This window comes from Protopterus annectens, chromosome 2.part1, assembly GCF_019279795.1.
Source record: "Protopterus annectens isolate FY-2018-M chromosome 2.part1, PAN1.0, whole genome shotgun sequence".
In the NCBI taxonomy this organism is placed as follows: domain Eukaryota; kingdom Metazoa; phylum Chordata; order Ceratodontiformes; family Protopteridae; genus Protopterus; species Protopterus annectens.
Window position 1 is genome coordinate 1,193,757,114 of NC_056729.1, and position 16,026 is coordinate 1,193,773,139.

Here is a 16,026-nt window from a genome sequence, read left to right on the forward strand (position 1 = left end):
CCCGGGCTGAGTGTGAAAAAGGTCTGTGGAGATCAGTGCTCTACCCCAGAAAAGAAATATAAATAAACAAACCACCATAATGATCAAGAAGTAAAGTGCTTCAAAGGCTGCATACTAAACAGAAAGCAGATGGATCTTATTAACTAGCTAGAATGTATCGATAACCATATTGCTCCATGTCTATTTTAATGTGTTCTTGTTTCTTTTTTTTTTTTTTTTACTTTGCTCCAGTTCATGTATTCTTGTTCTTTATATTATTACTGGATATTTATATTCTTCTGTTTTAACCACAGTAACCAACAAAATGCACAAGTGTGTCCACAGTATGGTTGAAATGGATTTCAGGATCAGTCCACATACCCAGTTACCAAATACATGAATAATGCAAAGTAAATTTACTGAATAATAATTTTCTTAGCAGCTTTAGTTGGGTCACTGAGAACAGTATCCCAGGCTGCCCTCGTAAGAGTTTCATTTACTGTATCATAATTTCCAATATTAGAGTTGAGGAAGAATTGAGTTTGATTTCACTGTTAGGTTAAGAATGATGTTATCAGGATCAAATCACTGTTAGGTTAAGAATGATGTTATCAGGATCAAAGTTAAACACAGAGGCCAAAGTCATGGATGAGGAGTTGAAAAGGTTTGTCAGTATGATATCCAAGATGCAGCACTATCTGGATTTTGTACTATTTGTTCCAGACTGCTGGTCTATGCTCAGGAGTTTGAAAGAAGGAGATCCGTGATGTATGCCCCTCCACTCAGACCCCAACAGAAGAGACTGAGCTCAATTCTTCTATTCTGCTGCATTAGCTGGATCCTCTAAATGTCGGGTTGGCTAATGAATCCTTGGCCATCTGAACTCTTAATTCCTGTAAATTACAGAGCTAACCTGTGTGGTAGAATACATTTTCATGAAGTAGCTTTGTTCAGGGCTGACAGGTTTTCTTACTTGTGTTATTAATTTGAAGGACTGGTTTGCTTTTTTTAAAGTTATAGTTACCGAATATATTTATCTTTCCACTGTCTTTTTTAAAATTCTAATTGTATTTTTGTGTGATCTTGTTTCTTACAGATAATAAAATTTTACGGAGATGTAACTGTACCGTCTCTGTCTGCTAAATGCACTTTTATTACGCTCTGCAAAAATGTACAAAATTTATATTTTTTCGGTGAGATTTGCTTCTTTGTGCTACAAAATACAAAATAATGCAGTGATTACAATGATGCCTGCTCTCCTAACCAGTTAATTTTCCTATGTGTTTCATCATCTGCTTCTGATAAAGATATGTCTAGCTAACTAATACATAAATGATGTGCTTTAGTACAGTTTAGCTCTTTTTATTTTTCAATTTTTTCTGTGTGCATGATACTTCACTAGCTCTTTGCTATAGTCAGCATGAAAGGAATTATTCTGGGTGTTCGGTGTATGTACATATACATTTTTAAATGGATAGTTACATTTCACATTTCTTTAAGAATTCCTAATAGCCATTACTGGCATGTGTGAAGAAGGTCAGAAGAGTTGAAAGACTTATATAGTGCTTTTTCCAGTAGGTAATTCTATGCTATACCTCTTGGAAGCATAACATTGCCAAATCAATGTCAGTTTTTGTGAACTCCTGCTACAACCTACCACTGTAAGATAAACGTTTAGACTGATGGCTCTGTTCAATGATTTTTTTTTTTAATGAAGCGGATTAATTTAAGAGAATTAAATTACGAAATGAAATAAAGATGACAAAGAGAACTGTGATGTCATAGAATTAGAAAGTGGCAATAAAGCCATTTGTACAACAGTATAGGAAGATAATACAGGATACCATATGAACATTTCGGTTCAAAGGTGAAACTGTTGAGAATGCACAGAAAATAATGAATTAAATGACTGAATCAATTTCATACTACAAACACTGCACATAGACAAGTGTGCATTAATTTCGTAAATTCTAGAAGTAGAATTTATCCTTTAAATTAAAAGCAATATTTACGTGGTACCACATATGGTAAACCATAAGTATCACTTGAGAAAATAAAAACTCGTTAGGCTCATCAAAATATGATATTTCCCATTCAGTAGCCAATAAATACATTCCAAGTGTCTGCTATAACTCGTGGACAAGCCTAAGTCCTTCATCTCTTTGCAAACTGCATCTATACAGACATGTGGCTGCAATAACTGCAAAGTCACTGACATCAAAGACGCAGTCAATGAAATTGTTAACAGCTGTGTCCCAAACTATTTTCGTTTGTTAATTTTAAACTTGACAACTGCACCTAATCATACCAAGCAGCAAGATTAATTAGCTTTCAAATAAGTGTCTTTAGTCATGATGAATGCCTGGCTCTACATGGACATGTACACTTTTTGTACAAACTTAGAAAATTCCTCCTAACAACTCATACTGCAGGATAAGTTGACAAGGCACTGTCCATTCAGTTAAAATGCCAAGGGCAAATAGTTGTCTCACTCAAAATATGCTTCTAACCTGCAAGTTACAGTTGTGAATGACACAGAAATAGAGGCTAGAGCAATTCTTACAAAGTGAGTGTGTGGGAACAGAACAACAAGGAATGGCGTGTTGATTACCTACTGTAACAGATCTCTGAGAACTGCTTTCATATAGTCAAGCTTTTGCTTCCTGTAGCCTCCAGGCAGCACTTTAACATGGAAATCCTTACTAGCAGCTGGCCATGTTTTATGTGAGTGACATGCTTACTTCACATACATACAATGCTGGTCTAGCAGGTGAGCACAAAATAAGACAAATGCCTCTGCGCCAGATGTAAATTTGTCACCTGTTATGATGGATAATGAGACAGATTTAAAAAGCATCTATGCTAATTGGGCAGTAATCACCAAAACCAAATTCCCCCAGTTCTTATGCTGCATTGGTAGCATCTGGTATCTCCAATGGCAAAGGAGGATGCCAAGATTCTCCTTACTGGACAAAGGCAAATGACACAGGATCCTACAAGGGAAGAAATCAGATTCTGTTAAGTATCGATTCTTAGGAAGATAGACTTCGGTGAGAAGGTGGACAGAAAATTATGGTGCCTGTTTGGCACCATGCCTTTGAGGAACAGGAAATGAACCTTTACAATGTAAAAGCAACTACATGATGATAGAAAGTGAGAGGTTGCTTTCCATGTATGCATAAATGACAGAGCTGGAAAAGGGAACAGGGTACTCCAAGACCAGTCTGAAGAAAGGGAAGGAGCCTTGCACATTTATCATTTGTATAATTTGTTAAATGGATTATCCAAATGACTTGAGGTGCATTTTCAGTGGAGGCTGGAGAGTGTTGTTTGGTTAAGTCACTTGGTCTGAGTTTTAAAACAGTCAAATGGAGACAGGATCAAACCCATAATTAGAGGATGAAGCATATTAGCAACTGACAGCCTTAATCATATTTACTAACAGTCAGGCAAATGTTTCAGACAGACATGATGTCTGATTCCACAAGTGAGAGTCCATAGTGCTAACCATCATACAATTGAACATCTAAAAAAAAAAGCATACGATTCAAACATCATTTACAAATGCAGCACACAGTATCATTTTCAAAAGTGCTACCTGCACTTAGTGCAAGGGAGAGGCCAGAACAATTTGTACCATCAGAAAAATCAACAAATGGCTGAAGACCTAGCAAAAGTACCAGAGATCAGATTTTAACAGGGACTGAAAATCCACCTGTGGATGAAGGTATATCCTGGTATGATGCCCTGTATCTGTCTGGGTGGGTAACCACAATCCTAAGGGACAGATTAAGCATTTTAGCAGTGAGCACTTCAACTAACCTGAGCAGAGCCTTCCATGTAAAACATCGGGTTAGTTGACGGCACACAGCCCCACCTGTGGGAACAATGTGAGATTAGTAGTCAATAGGTAAAAGCATAGACAATATCAACAAAGACAAGTAAAAATGGGGAAACACAGCAAAATAAAAGAACCTACCAATGATGACAACCCAGATGAAATATATGTGTGTGCCTGCTTCTGTGTGTATTATATTTGAACTGGTGGTCTTAACAGTAACACAGTGCATTGATCCTGTGGCACTAAAAAATGGTACGCACAAAATAATGATTGCACTGCAAAAATACTGAGCACAAAGGATGAAAGAAAAAGGGACAGCAGGAGCTTAGGCATCTAACCAAAATAACAGACAAGTAACAATGAGAACGTGGGGCACTATAATTCACAGTGCAGACTGCAAATAGAAATGCAACCTGTACAAAAGCTGTACACATAAACCTACCTCACGATGAGGGGAAAAAAAGAACAATGGCATTAAGAAAGCCTTTATGCAAGGTGCAAGTCTATACTATGCAAGGGTAATTACAGTATAGGCTCAGAGGGAAATAAGGCAATTAAGTCACAAGAACATTAAACGCCTTATCTATACACACCCTTAATGCTGGACCCCCACCCCCACCCCAAGAAGAGCAAAGCAGTTCAGTCTGAAAGTAATTTTTTGGTACCTATATAATTATCCAGGTTTAAACTTGCAAGACAGTATCATTTTGCTTAACTTGCAGAAGTGTGTTTCAAAGGTGAGGTAGGTGTTGGGTAACAAATTGTCTCTCTAGTGCTCTTTTTTATGTACTGACTGAGAATAAGTTCCTAGTTCTGGAGTTAGTGGAGTTATTCTACTCATGAAGATACAGGACTCCAAGGATAACGAGGATTACTAATGGTGCAGAAAACAAGACACTGGTCATACAGCAAGAGCCTGTAAGAAACCAAGCAAAGAGACAGTGCTTCAAGCCTTTGCTTCAAACTCAGGAGGTTTAGGCCAACAATTTTTGTTGGGAACTTTTGGGGCCTTTCCATCTGCTTAATATGTCTAGAAAGGAACCAATGTACTCAGTATTTGGTCCAATTAGGACTGCATACAATGAAATAACATTTTACTTTGAAATCCACAGACAATGTTTCAGCAATTTGCAACACTCAACACGCTGACTGCTGTTTTTTTTTTATAATATGGGAGGACATCAGCAAACGGAGGTATACAATTATCTCCTTCTGTTGATAATCCTACAAATCTCTTAAGATTCAAGAAGGTAGTTAGTGGCTAGCATAGAACATGCATCACTTTTATATCATAAAAACCAGGCAAACGGTTGGCAAGCTAACCCCTGCAGTTATAAAAACAGGTTCATAAGGCTTTCAATACCATTGGCTTAATAATAAAGGTTTGCCTCCAATGAACAAGGTTCTATTCTGACCTCTGGCCAATGGCTGTGTGGAGTTTGCATGTTCTCACTGGGCATCTATATGATTTGCCCTACCTCAAAAAAAAAAAAAAAAAAAAAAACGCTGTGTGTTTTCACCTCAAATTCACCCAAGAATGGAGTTATGTGCCAATCTGGGGAAGAGTTGTATGGATCAACTGCTTTAGTTATCAACTATTGTGCAAAGAATCCTCTAGATAGACGAGCACAGATCACAGACTGCTTGCCATGTCGGGGCTAGCCACTAGTCTGTGCGAAAACTGCCTCTAGGTGATTTGGTCACGTTGACTAATGTCATCAAACATGGGCATAATCATTTACCATTGATAAGTGGGCTGAGGAGCCAGCCTACTCCAACCTATGCCACGGACCATTGCTAATGGTGGGAGGGGTCTATGCATTTTTACTGGAGAGTGTGCAACCTCTATAAAGCTCAGCAAGCTTGAGTCAATAAGCTACTGGCTGGTCATTGCCTCATTTCCCACACTGAGCAAAAGCTGGACCTAAAACCAATCAAGCAGCCAAACATGAAGTCAGGATTGCTACACTTAATATATGTTCACTGACAGGATGCAGCTTGAAAGTGGATGACATGATGGCAAGGGGGAGGCTGGACATCCTTTGCATCCAGGAAACAACATGGAAGTGAAGTGCAGCAAAGTCACTTGGCTTTGGATCCAGAGTCACTAGTCAGGGAGAGTACAGATTAGAAATGGTGCAGGAACTGGGGTGAGGGAGAGACTTTAGAAGATGAGAAGAATTGTCATAAGAATTAATATCAGACTTATGGCAATCACAGTCTAGTGTTAAGGACAGGACATAATCACAGCCTGTGCCCACAGCAGGATTGTAATAGTGAGGAAAAGAGTACATTCGGGCAGAAATTGCAGGACCTAGTAGATACAGCTGGACAGCTTGAGTTGATGTTGATAACGGCTAAGCTGAATGCATATATCAGGATATGTGAAACAGGATATGATGACTGTCTGGGTCTACATCAGTGAGGCAACAGAAAAAGAATGAGAGGCCATTTTAGACTTTGGTCAAGCAAATGGCTTGATGGCGGTCACCACATGGTTCAGCAAGAGAGAGTCCCAAAATCACCTGTGGGCAACATGCAACTCAGACATCCTCACAGTAAGAAAATGGAATTGGGAGAGAATCAGTGATTATAAAGTAATCCCTAGTGGAATAGTCAGCCCACAGCATAAACTACTTTTTGCCACAACCATTTGTATGCAGTGGTCGGAGAAGGCTTCAGCATCAAAGAGACTACTGGAAATTGACTGGAGAAAAAGCACAAGTGTTTAAGGAAATACTTCAGGTTCTAACACCTCAGGAAGAAGAGGAAATAGATGAGTTGAATGGCAGTGCCTCAAAACAGTATATACAGCTATAAAACAGATAAGGATGCAGCACAATGTTCCCAATATTTGTAGTGAGAGAGATAGTTGAGAAAATGCTAAAGATGAGGAAGCAGTCCAACTGGGCATTGCTAGTCTTGGAGAAATCATATGACAAGGTGCCTAGAAAGCTGATTTGGACAGGCCTGAGATGGTTCAAATTCCCAGAAATATTGGTAGAATTAGTGCAATGTAAAAGAACCTAACCCTACAAGTACGAGCAGTGTTCAGACTCGTTGATGGGTTCCCAGTGGGAGTGGGTGTGCATACTTGAGCTCCGAGCCCACTCCTATTTAAATTTGTGATGGATTACATTAGCAAACAGGTCAGAGGAGTTAGATCAACAAAGCTGCTGCATGCAGGTAATGTGACGTTACAGGCAGACTCTGAACAAGAACTTTAGCAAATAAGGAATGTAATGCAAAACTTAAGACATAAGAGATGAATACAAGAAAATATAAACTGTTCCAATATTTTTCTTTCAATCTCAATTTTCAGCTTCATCAGACTTCCCAAATGTGTTGCCGTTACAACTGTCTTAACAGGGTCAAGTATCTGGGAAGGGTGGTTAAGCAGATGGGAAGCGTGAATGAGGAGGTCAAAGCCAGAATCTGAGGGGCTCAGAGTGTGTGACAAAAGAATGCCAAAGATGCTGAAAAGTAAAGTACATCTGTGGGACAGATGAAGAAATCAGGATATCTGAGCAGAAGCTAAAGTAGCTCCAATTGCAGAAAAGGTCAAAACAGAACAGATCACTATGGTTTGGCTAGATGAGCAGAAAAGCAGAAGACAATCTGGTTAAGAAGATTTCGGACAGACGGGAACGAACATAAGAGGAAACAAGAGTATCCAACAAAAAAATAGATGGATTGTGTGATGGAAGATATGCGACAGTCAGGTATGACTGTTGGAAGAAGGTAGGAGAGTGGCACTGAACTGAAGGAGATGGTAACAGTTGATGCAACAACCCAACGCCATGCAGAAAATGGGACGATCATTTGATAATGATGAAGGCCCTCAAACGGAACACCTCTGTGTGCTGACAAGCACTGTCAGAACAATATATGAGGGGTCATGAAGAACACAACTGAGGAACACTATATATTAATGGCCATTTATTTAATGCTACTGGACTACAAGGTTATTTATAATGTATTGTATATGGCCTTTATTGCTGCTATAAATGATATTACACTTGTCAAACCAAATGGCAAAGTTTGTATTAGTGTACAGGAACATATAAGGGAGATCACACTTGGGACTACAGCTATATTAGTAGTCACTGACTAACTGATCACAGTAGAGATCCTGATTCATTAAGTAATTTTATTATGTATCTTTATACCAGTGCATGATGTTTTTTGAATGTTTCAGATATTCTACTGAGAAAGGAAGCCTGCTTTCTTATTCAAGTATAATAGCTTACAAAGGAATCTATCTATCTATCTATCTATCTATCTATCTATCTATCTATCTATCTATCTATCTATCTATCTATCTATCTATCTATCTATCTGTCTATCTATCTATCTGTCTATCTGTCTATCTATCTGTCTGTCTATCTGTCTATGTATCCTTTGTTGACAGGGTTACTCCCACTAGGCTAGTGGCCTCTTTTTAGGGAAAACTTGAGGTGGTATTTATACTACTATAGGAGATTTAGCAAGGGCATCAGGGACGTTCTGCTATTCATTTCGTTAGGTGCCATGGGATCTTTAACATTCACCTCAGCTACCACCAACTCAAGCAGATGGGGCCCCAGTTTAAAGTTTCATCTGAAGAACGACACACTCAGGAGTGCAGTACCCCCTTATGCTGCACTACAGTGGTACTACTGATCTGCATGTTGCATGACTAGAACCCATAGCCTTCTGCACCCGAGTGTGGTACCTGCTGCACCACTGACATAATAATGACATGGATATGAAACATCTGCTATGATTTCCTTAGTACATACAATAATTAATTTGGTTATGCAATTTTCTTGACCTTTGTATTTGCTGTCTTCTTGGATTTGGGAATATATAAATATTTTCTTGTGATTTCTCAGACATACTGTGAAGGTGCTGTGGCCTAGGTGCTAGTGTGCATGTTTTTAATTTGCATTAGTAAAGGAACTTTTTTAATGCTCCACCTGTTAGCATTGTGTGCTCCAGTCTGAATGTTTAAATCTAATTTGTAACTACGTTTGGGTGACTGTTGAAGTACTGGGAGGTTATTAACCCACACACCATCTACTCCCACAACAAAAACATTAATGGTGTTACACACTCAAATCTCGCTTTAGACCATGTAGTACTCTGCTTAACATTAGGAAAAAAATAGTGTTATATAATCAGAAATGTTTGCAAATGTTCTGCTGTATAGTACTGTATCCTGTAGTGAGTTATATAACCAGAAATGTATGCAAATGTTATGCTGTATAGCACTGTATCCTGTAGTGAGTTATATAACCAGAAATGTATGCAAATGTTCTGCTGTATAGTAGTGTATCCTGTAGTGAGTTATATCACCAGAAATGTTTGCAAATGTTCTGCTGTATAGTACTGTATCCTGCATCAATGAGTGACTTCTACAGGAAAGGGGATTACATTTGCCTGGCTAGTAGCCAGTAAGATAGAAATGGACATTCTCAGACAATGTAGTAATTGCCTCATGTTTACTGACAGCCCCCTACTATTTTAGAAGGCAAAGCTCACAAGACAAAGCCACTACAAGCAAGAAGCAGGTTTTAGTGTTACACAAAACCTCACTATACCAATCACACAGAGCTCTGACTAAACATGTTACTTTTACTGCTTCAGCATATGTAGGTCTATCTAAGCCACAAAGGTCTTCTAAATGTAACCAAAGAAACAAGTACCCTGAGCAACCTCAAACAAACAACATAGGCAACACTCACCATGAGACACACATCTATGAGGTCACATTGTTTAATATCAAAAGCCCATAAGGCAAACCTCCATAATATCCAATTTTCCTAGCTGCAGATCACTCCATGGTGCATCAAACTAGCCAGTGCAAAGAGAGGGTCACAATCAGTTGCTTCTCTGGTGCCAGGATCTGCCACATCACAGATGCACTTAAGTCCTTGCACTGCAAGGACACAAATGACGAAGTCATAGAGCATGTGGGTGTAAATGACTAGAGATAAACCTCCCAGAATCCTATGAAGAGAGACATGACGGAACTTTTGAAAAGTATGTCCAAGGCATGCATCAACCTAGCCTTGAGTAGCATTCTGCTATCACCAATAATAAAGCTGCAATATGAAAAGATATTGACTGCAACAATTGCCTTAGCTTCTGGTGTCACTGTGAGAAGTTAAAATATATATCTGCCGGGAGGAGATGCTGGTCCTAACTCCTTTGTCAGGGACGGCCTTCTGCACTTATCCGCCAAGGAATTTACTGATTGACCAAATCCTCAGTCACTTCATACTGCCTTGTTTTAGGCAATGTCAGTCTTCTAAATCTTCCTATATAACAAAACAGAACTTAAAAAACATAAAGGCACTGCTGCTTAATGCTAGGAGCTTAGAGGAAAACTCCCCCCTCGCCCCACATGCACTCATTATCCTTGAAAACCGATATATCCAGCGTCACAGAGACCTGGTTCAAGACCAGTGATAGGAGTCCATCAGTGCAGGGTTTCAGTGTCTACCACATGTTCAGACCCACAACACAAGACAAAGACACTAAAGGTGGCAGTATCTCCATATTCTTAAAAAGAAAACATTTCACCAACAGACTCAGGCAAGATAACTACCTGGAACTCATCCACTCAACTTACTGTTAAAATCTTTTGTTATGTCAAAGCTAACCATTGGACCCCATGTATGTCCCCCTCAGCCCATACCTCTTACCTAACCAGCATGGAGCCCCTATGCTTTAAGCCAAACACCATTCTCCTAAGAGACTTCAAGTGCCCCACAGTTAACTGGGAGATTTATACACCTCAAATTGTAGGCCAGGACTTTTTGGACTTCATCAATACAAAATCTCTGGACTAACTAGTTTGCACCCCAACAAGGGGTGATAAATCCTAAATCCTGGACTTAATCCTTACTAATATGGGACAGCTTTGCTCTTCACCAACTGTTACTTCCTTCCTGGTCAAATCAGACCACAACTCAGTCACATTCACCATGACACTGAAGCCAGAAGCATTCTCCAATATCTTGTTATTCACAGATTATGCAAAGTCGAATCTGTTAGCACTGACATGTGATGACTTGACTAAATTCAAAATCAGCTTTCAGTCTCCTGACCCCAACGCTTATGCAGAATCCTTTACTGAAATTTTAGGCACATGTCAACAGCTGCATAAACAAATCTAATCCGCTCCAAAGTAAATACAAAGCAAAACTTAAGAATATACTTGAGTTGTGGAACCAAAATACAGACAAACTCTATATAAAAAATTCCATGCAGAAATAAATCTCATGATGCTAAAATGCTCTTACTAAACTTAATAGGGAACTCTGGTCCCTGATGACATAAACCAGAGACAGGTATAAAGTAAAGTACCCACCCACGTGAAGGATAACCACAAAGTCTTCCTTAACAGTGCTAGAACCCTCAGAAACAATGTGCAGCACTGCTCAAAGTTAATAGTGAATGATATTACATACTCTGATCCAGAGAACAAATCTAATCTACCAATGGACAAATTTAGCTCAAACGTCATCCCCCCATACTAACATATATACCCATATCTACATCTCCCCCTTCAAACCGCCCAAGAACAAGTCTTCAAGGCAATATCCAAGGCCAAAAACACTACTTCCATGGGAATGGCTAACATACTGAGTTGCCTACTGATCAGCCTGAAACAAGACTTGTCAGATACTCTACAGATGCTATTCGTTATCAGCCTCCAAACAGGCTTCAAGCCAGATGAATGGAAGACAGCAACAGTCATTCCCTTGCACAAAGGTGGGCCTGATAATTATAGACCCATAAGCCTGACTACTCTTATCTGTGAGGTTATGGAAAAGATCATTGTGGAATTAATAAATAAGGACTCAGGCAATCCACAAACTCTTGACCCAAGCCAGTTTGGATTCGTAAGGGACAGTATCCTGCCTTCTTAACCCGGTCAACTTCTTTAAAGTTACTAAAGTACTGGATGAGGGCACATCAGTACACACTGCTTATCTAGACCTTGTAAAGGTGACTCACAAACAGACCCAGGAAATTAAGAGTGGGCAGCTCTATCTCATCATTTACTTCTTGGGGGTCAAAGCAAATGGTAAGGGATTATGGCAAAGTCTACAGATGACTGTAAACTTGGTGCCATCATGAATTCTCTAGAGGACACCAAGATTCTCAAAAAGGGACTTCCCCCACCAAATAGCTGGTGTCAAAACCATGGATTAAAACCAAAAATGCCAAGAAATGTATAATAGTATCCTTTGGCAAGGATGACTATCCCCATTAACTATCACATTGGATATCATACCCATGAAAGCTGATCCCATGGTCATGGATCTGGGAATTGTCCTTTGATCACCACATATCCATTACTGTAAGGAAAAAAGGTATGGCATCAAGGTCCAGGGAATTAATTATTCCACTATAATAGTCTTTCATTAGGCTGATCAAGGAGTATAATGTCCCTTCCTGTATGCACCTGTCCAAACACTTGGTACAACTGGAATGCCACAGCACTTTCTCACTAAAAACATGGATCTAAATAATAAAAACTAAGCAGACCATCTCAAAGATATGCACATCTTCTCAGTCTCATCAGGCTACCAAGAGGTGACCTCTGCCTTATGTGTAAAGCTTCAACCAACCCTATCCTGTCAGACTTGATACATATTTGCAAGTAACCTGGTAGCATGAACACCCACACAAGAGATCTCAATCTCTTTTGCAACACAAACAGGACATGTTGGAGAGATTGATATGCATCATAGAATACTGCTCCTATGCAACCGTCCTCCACCGCGCATAAAGCAAAATACTTCTGTTACTCTACTTAAATTAAACTTTGTTGAATGTATGGGAAACTGTAAATTCACACTCAGCTTAGCACCTATGTCATTCATGGAAAGGAGCAATAAGGAAATGCCCCAACAAATCATCTGCCTGCCCTTGGATAACTGACGCACAAAATACAAGGGCTAAAAGATACAATGGGAATGTAAGGATAGGCTTTTTAAGATCTTCCCAGATCAATAGCATAGTATGTATCTTTCTATGAACCTGGACTGAGAGGTTTATACTACTATTACTAAATGCATGCAATCTGGAGAAGAAACTATCAGAAGGGAATGGTTGGTATTCTATGTATACGCCAGTAATCCTATGGAGAAATTCAATGAGTGAATGTGTGTGTGTGTGTGTGTGTGTGTGTGTGTGTGTGTGTGTGTGTGTGTGTGTGTGTGTGTGCGCGTGCGCATGTATGCGTGTGGGGTGGTGTTGCTTTAGTGGTTAGGCAGGACTCTTTCATTGGTTTTTGTGATTGCATGCATGCATGTCTGCCTGCCTGTTAAGCAGGTTCATTTACATAATCTCAGAGTTCAAAATACCTCTGCAACATTGAATGACTGCCAGTGATGGCATGTCCAAACAATGATGGCTTCCACTGCCATCATCTCCACAGGTAATACAGTCCTCTTGCATGTATATACATCAGAAATCTTCACGAATCCATTGGTGTGGTACTGTGATTTATTGTTTTACTTTGTCCCCTCTTCTTTAACCTTTTCAAGAACACCCTCTATGCCTCACACAGCAGGCCTCCCTAATACAATATGAAGATGATTGTACTCTCTTGCACATCTGACAATATGGTACACCCCAAAAGAAAATTACTCAGTTTGCTTTAACAGCCACTGAAACATGGCTTCATAACTCACAACTCATGCTCAACCCAAAAAAAACAAACTGCTACATTTTCCCCAAATCCCTCTCTCGTGAAAAAACAAAATTTAAAGTCTTCTCTCTTGATATACAACCATTGAAGTCCGTTTTCATAGTAAAGTATTGGGGGGTTAGTGGATGGTAATCTTACATTTTTCCTGCATTTGCAAAACTGCTTAAGAAAAAAACATCAAAAATTAGGGATGCTTTACAGAGCAAAAAAAATTTCTTAAAAATGCAACTAAAACTACATTTGCCACTACTTCTCTCCTCCCCACTCTTCTTTATGGTGCTCCCATCTTCACTAAACTCCAGGCATCACAAAAATTTAAACTTGAATAATGCTAGAACAAAGCTGTTAAATTTGCAACACATACCCTTTCAGAACCCACCACTGTATAGCACTCTTCTTCTTCTTTTGGCTTTTCCCGGTTAGGGGTCGCCACAGCGGATCACCTGTCCACTCATGATTGGCAGTGGAGTTTTACGGTGTCAAGTTGCCAGCCCGGCGCCCAACCTTCCACAGAAGGCACCCACCAAAAGACTTAGAACTGCCACATCAACTTACTTATATACAACTTCTTACCACCTATATAATTATCCAGCATCCATCTACCTGTCCAGCACTAAAAAGCATTACACACAACTATGTTCCCAGTCGGGCATTGATTTCCACTGACCAAAAACTCCTATCTACAAACCTAATAAATCTGCTTGGCATTGTCTTTACTCATACAAGGATGCTAAGGCCTAAAACTCCTTACCGGTATCCATCAGTTCTATACCATCCCTCCCATCTTTCAAAACCACTCTGAAAGACTTCCTAGCTAAAGTCTGGCTCTGCTCTTGCTCAAAACCAGGATAAACTATATCTATGAACAAGTACCTTTTCATTCCTTTCAACTCCTTACTCTTCCTTCTTAACTTACTTCCTTAATTCTATCAAATAATCTACCCTGACTTTCTTTCTAAATATACCATAAACCTGTTCTTCCCTCACTTCATATTGCAATTCCTATTTGTACTAGACTAACTTTGCTATAATTTCTCTACAAACTGTCTAAAATTTCTCTAAATATTAAATGATTGTTAGATATGTTGCATCAGTTCTTAATCAATGTTTTTATATTATGTCTAATTTGTTATAATTAAACTGCAGATGTTTTTGAAGACTGTAAAGTTGTTCTTAAAATGTTTTGCAATAATTTGGAGCTTTTCTCAGAGGGCCTCTGCTGAAAACGGGCTTCTACCCAGTCGGACTTCCCTGGTAATCAAATGTCAATAAATAAATTGTTCATGTCCATGTCATGCAGTATGGGCTAGCGCTGCAGCACCAATGATCATTTACAGCTCTCTGATCTGTTGTATTTACACTTACAATAGTAGAGGAAAAGTAATGTTAAAGGGAGACTTTAAAATACCAAATATAAACTTGAGTACCATGGCTGCAGCTTTATCTAAAAGTAGTTGCAATGAACAGGAGTGAAAACCAAAGGAGGCGGTGTTTCAATCTATATTAGAAATAAATTCACCTCCCATCTAGTTAGACTGGGACAACTTCATGGAGTTACTCCAGAGTCCAGGTTACGGTGGGTAAGACCCCCATTCAAGTCATAGCCAGTTATAGATCTGCCTCCATGGGTCACGACACCCACAAAGCCTACTTGACCAAACTGGAGACCATCCAAATTTTACCAAACACACTGGTTATGGGGGATTTCAATTATCCCATCATCAACTGAGAAACTTAGCTAGCCCTAACTCGTTAGCACAAAAGTTCCTTGACTTTGTTAATACAAATGCTGTGGAACATACTGTTGATTCCCTGACAAGGGGAACAAACATTCTGGATCTGGTTCTCACCAACATGTCACACAGATGCACTGCCGCAACTGTCAGACCCTCATTAGTTAAAACTGACCACAAATCATTCACCTTCAAGTTAGCACCAACACCAGAAGTCACAAAGGGTACAATCAGACTAAAAAGCTTCCTCAAGGCAAACTATACCCTCCTAGGTGAAGGTATAAATGCATTCCAAGCCCCATCCCAAGATGGAAGTGGTAACTACACTGAAGCTTACACTAAAGCCCTGTACAACCATTTGCATAAGTGTATAAACTCAGCCATACCAGAAAGAATCACAGCCAAAGCCCCCAAGTAAAAACAAGCTGCCGTGGTGGACATCCAGCATCAACAAACTTTACAATAAATGCAAAAAGTTGCTGTCCAAGAAAACAAAGGCAAGCCCCCAATAATGGAAAAGCACCCTGCCCAGCATCAACATGCAAATAAGACAATTTGGCAATTCCTCCAAGGGCTCCTTTGAGAGAAACTTAGCAAGTACCACCAAGGATTAACCACAAGGCCTTTTACAACGACGTTTCACTCCCTTATCCCCTCCTAACTTGTAACAAACCTTCCCCCAACCCCCCCTACATATCTGAAGAGCAGGTCCTCAAAGCCTTGTCCAAGGCAAAAAACACAGCCTCTATGGAACCAATGACATC

At 39.5% G+C, this 16,026-nt stretch overlaps 1 protein-coding gene across 2 annotated transcripts in view; it reads right to left on the minus strand.

Moving 5' to 3' along the window:
- Positions 1-16,026, minus strand: part of FZD3 (frizzled class receptor 3) — a 639,796-nt gene that overhangs the window by 334,137 nt on the left and 289,633 nt on the right. The window lies entirely within an intron of this gene.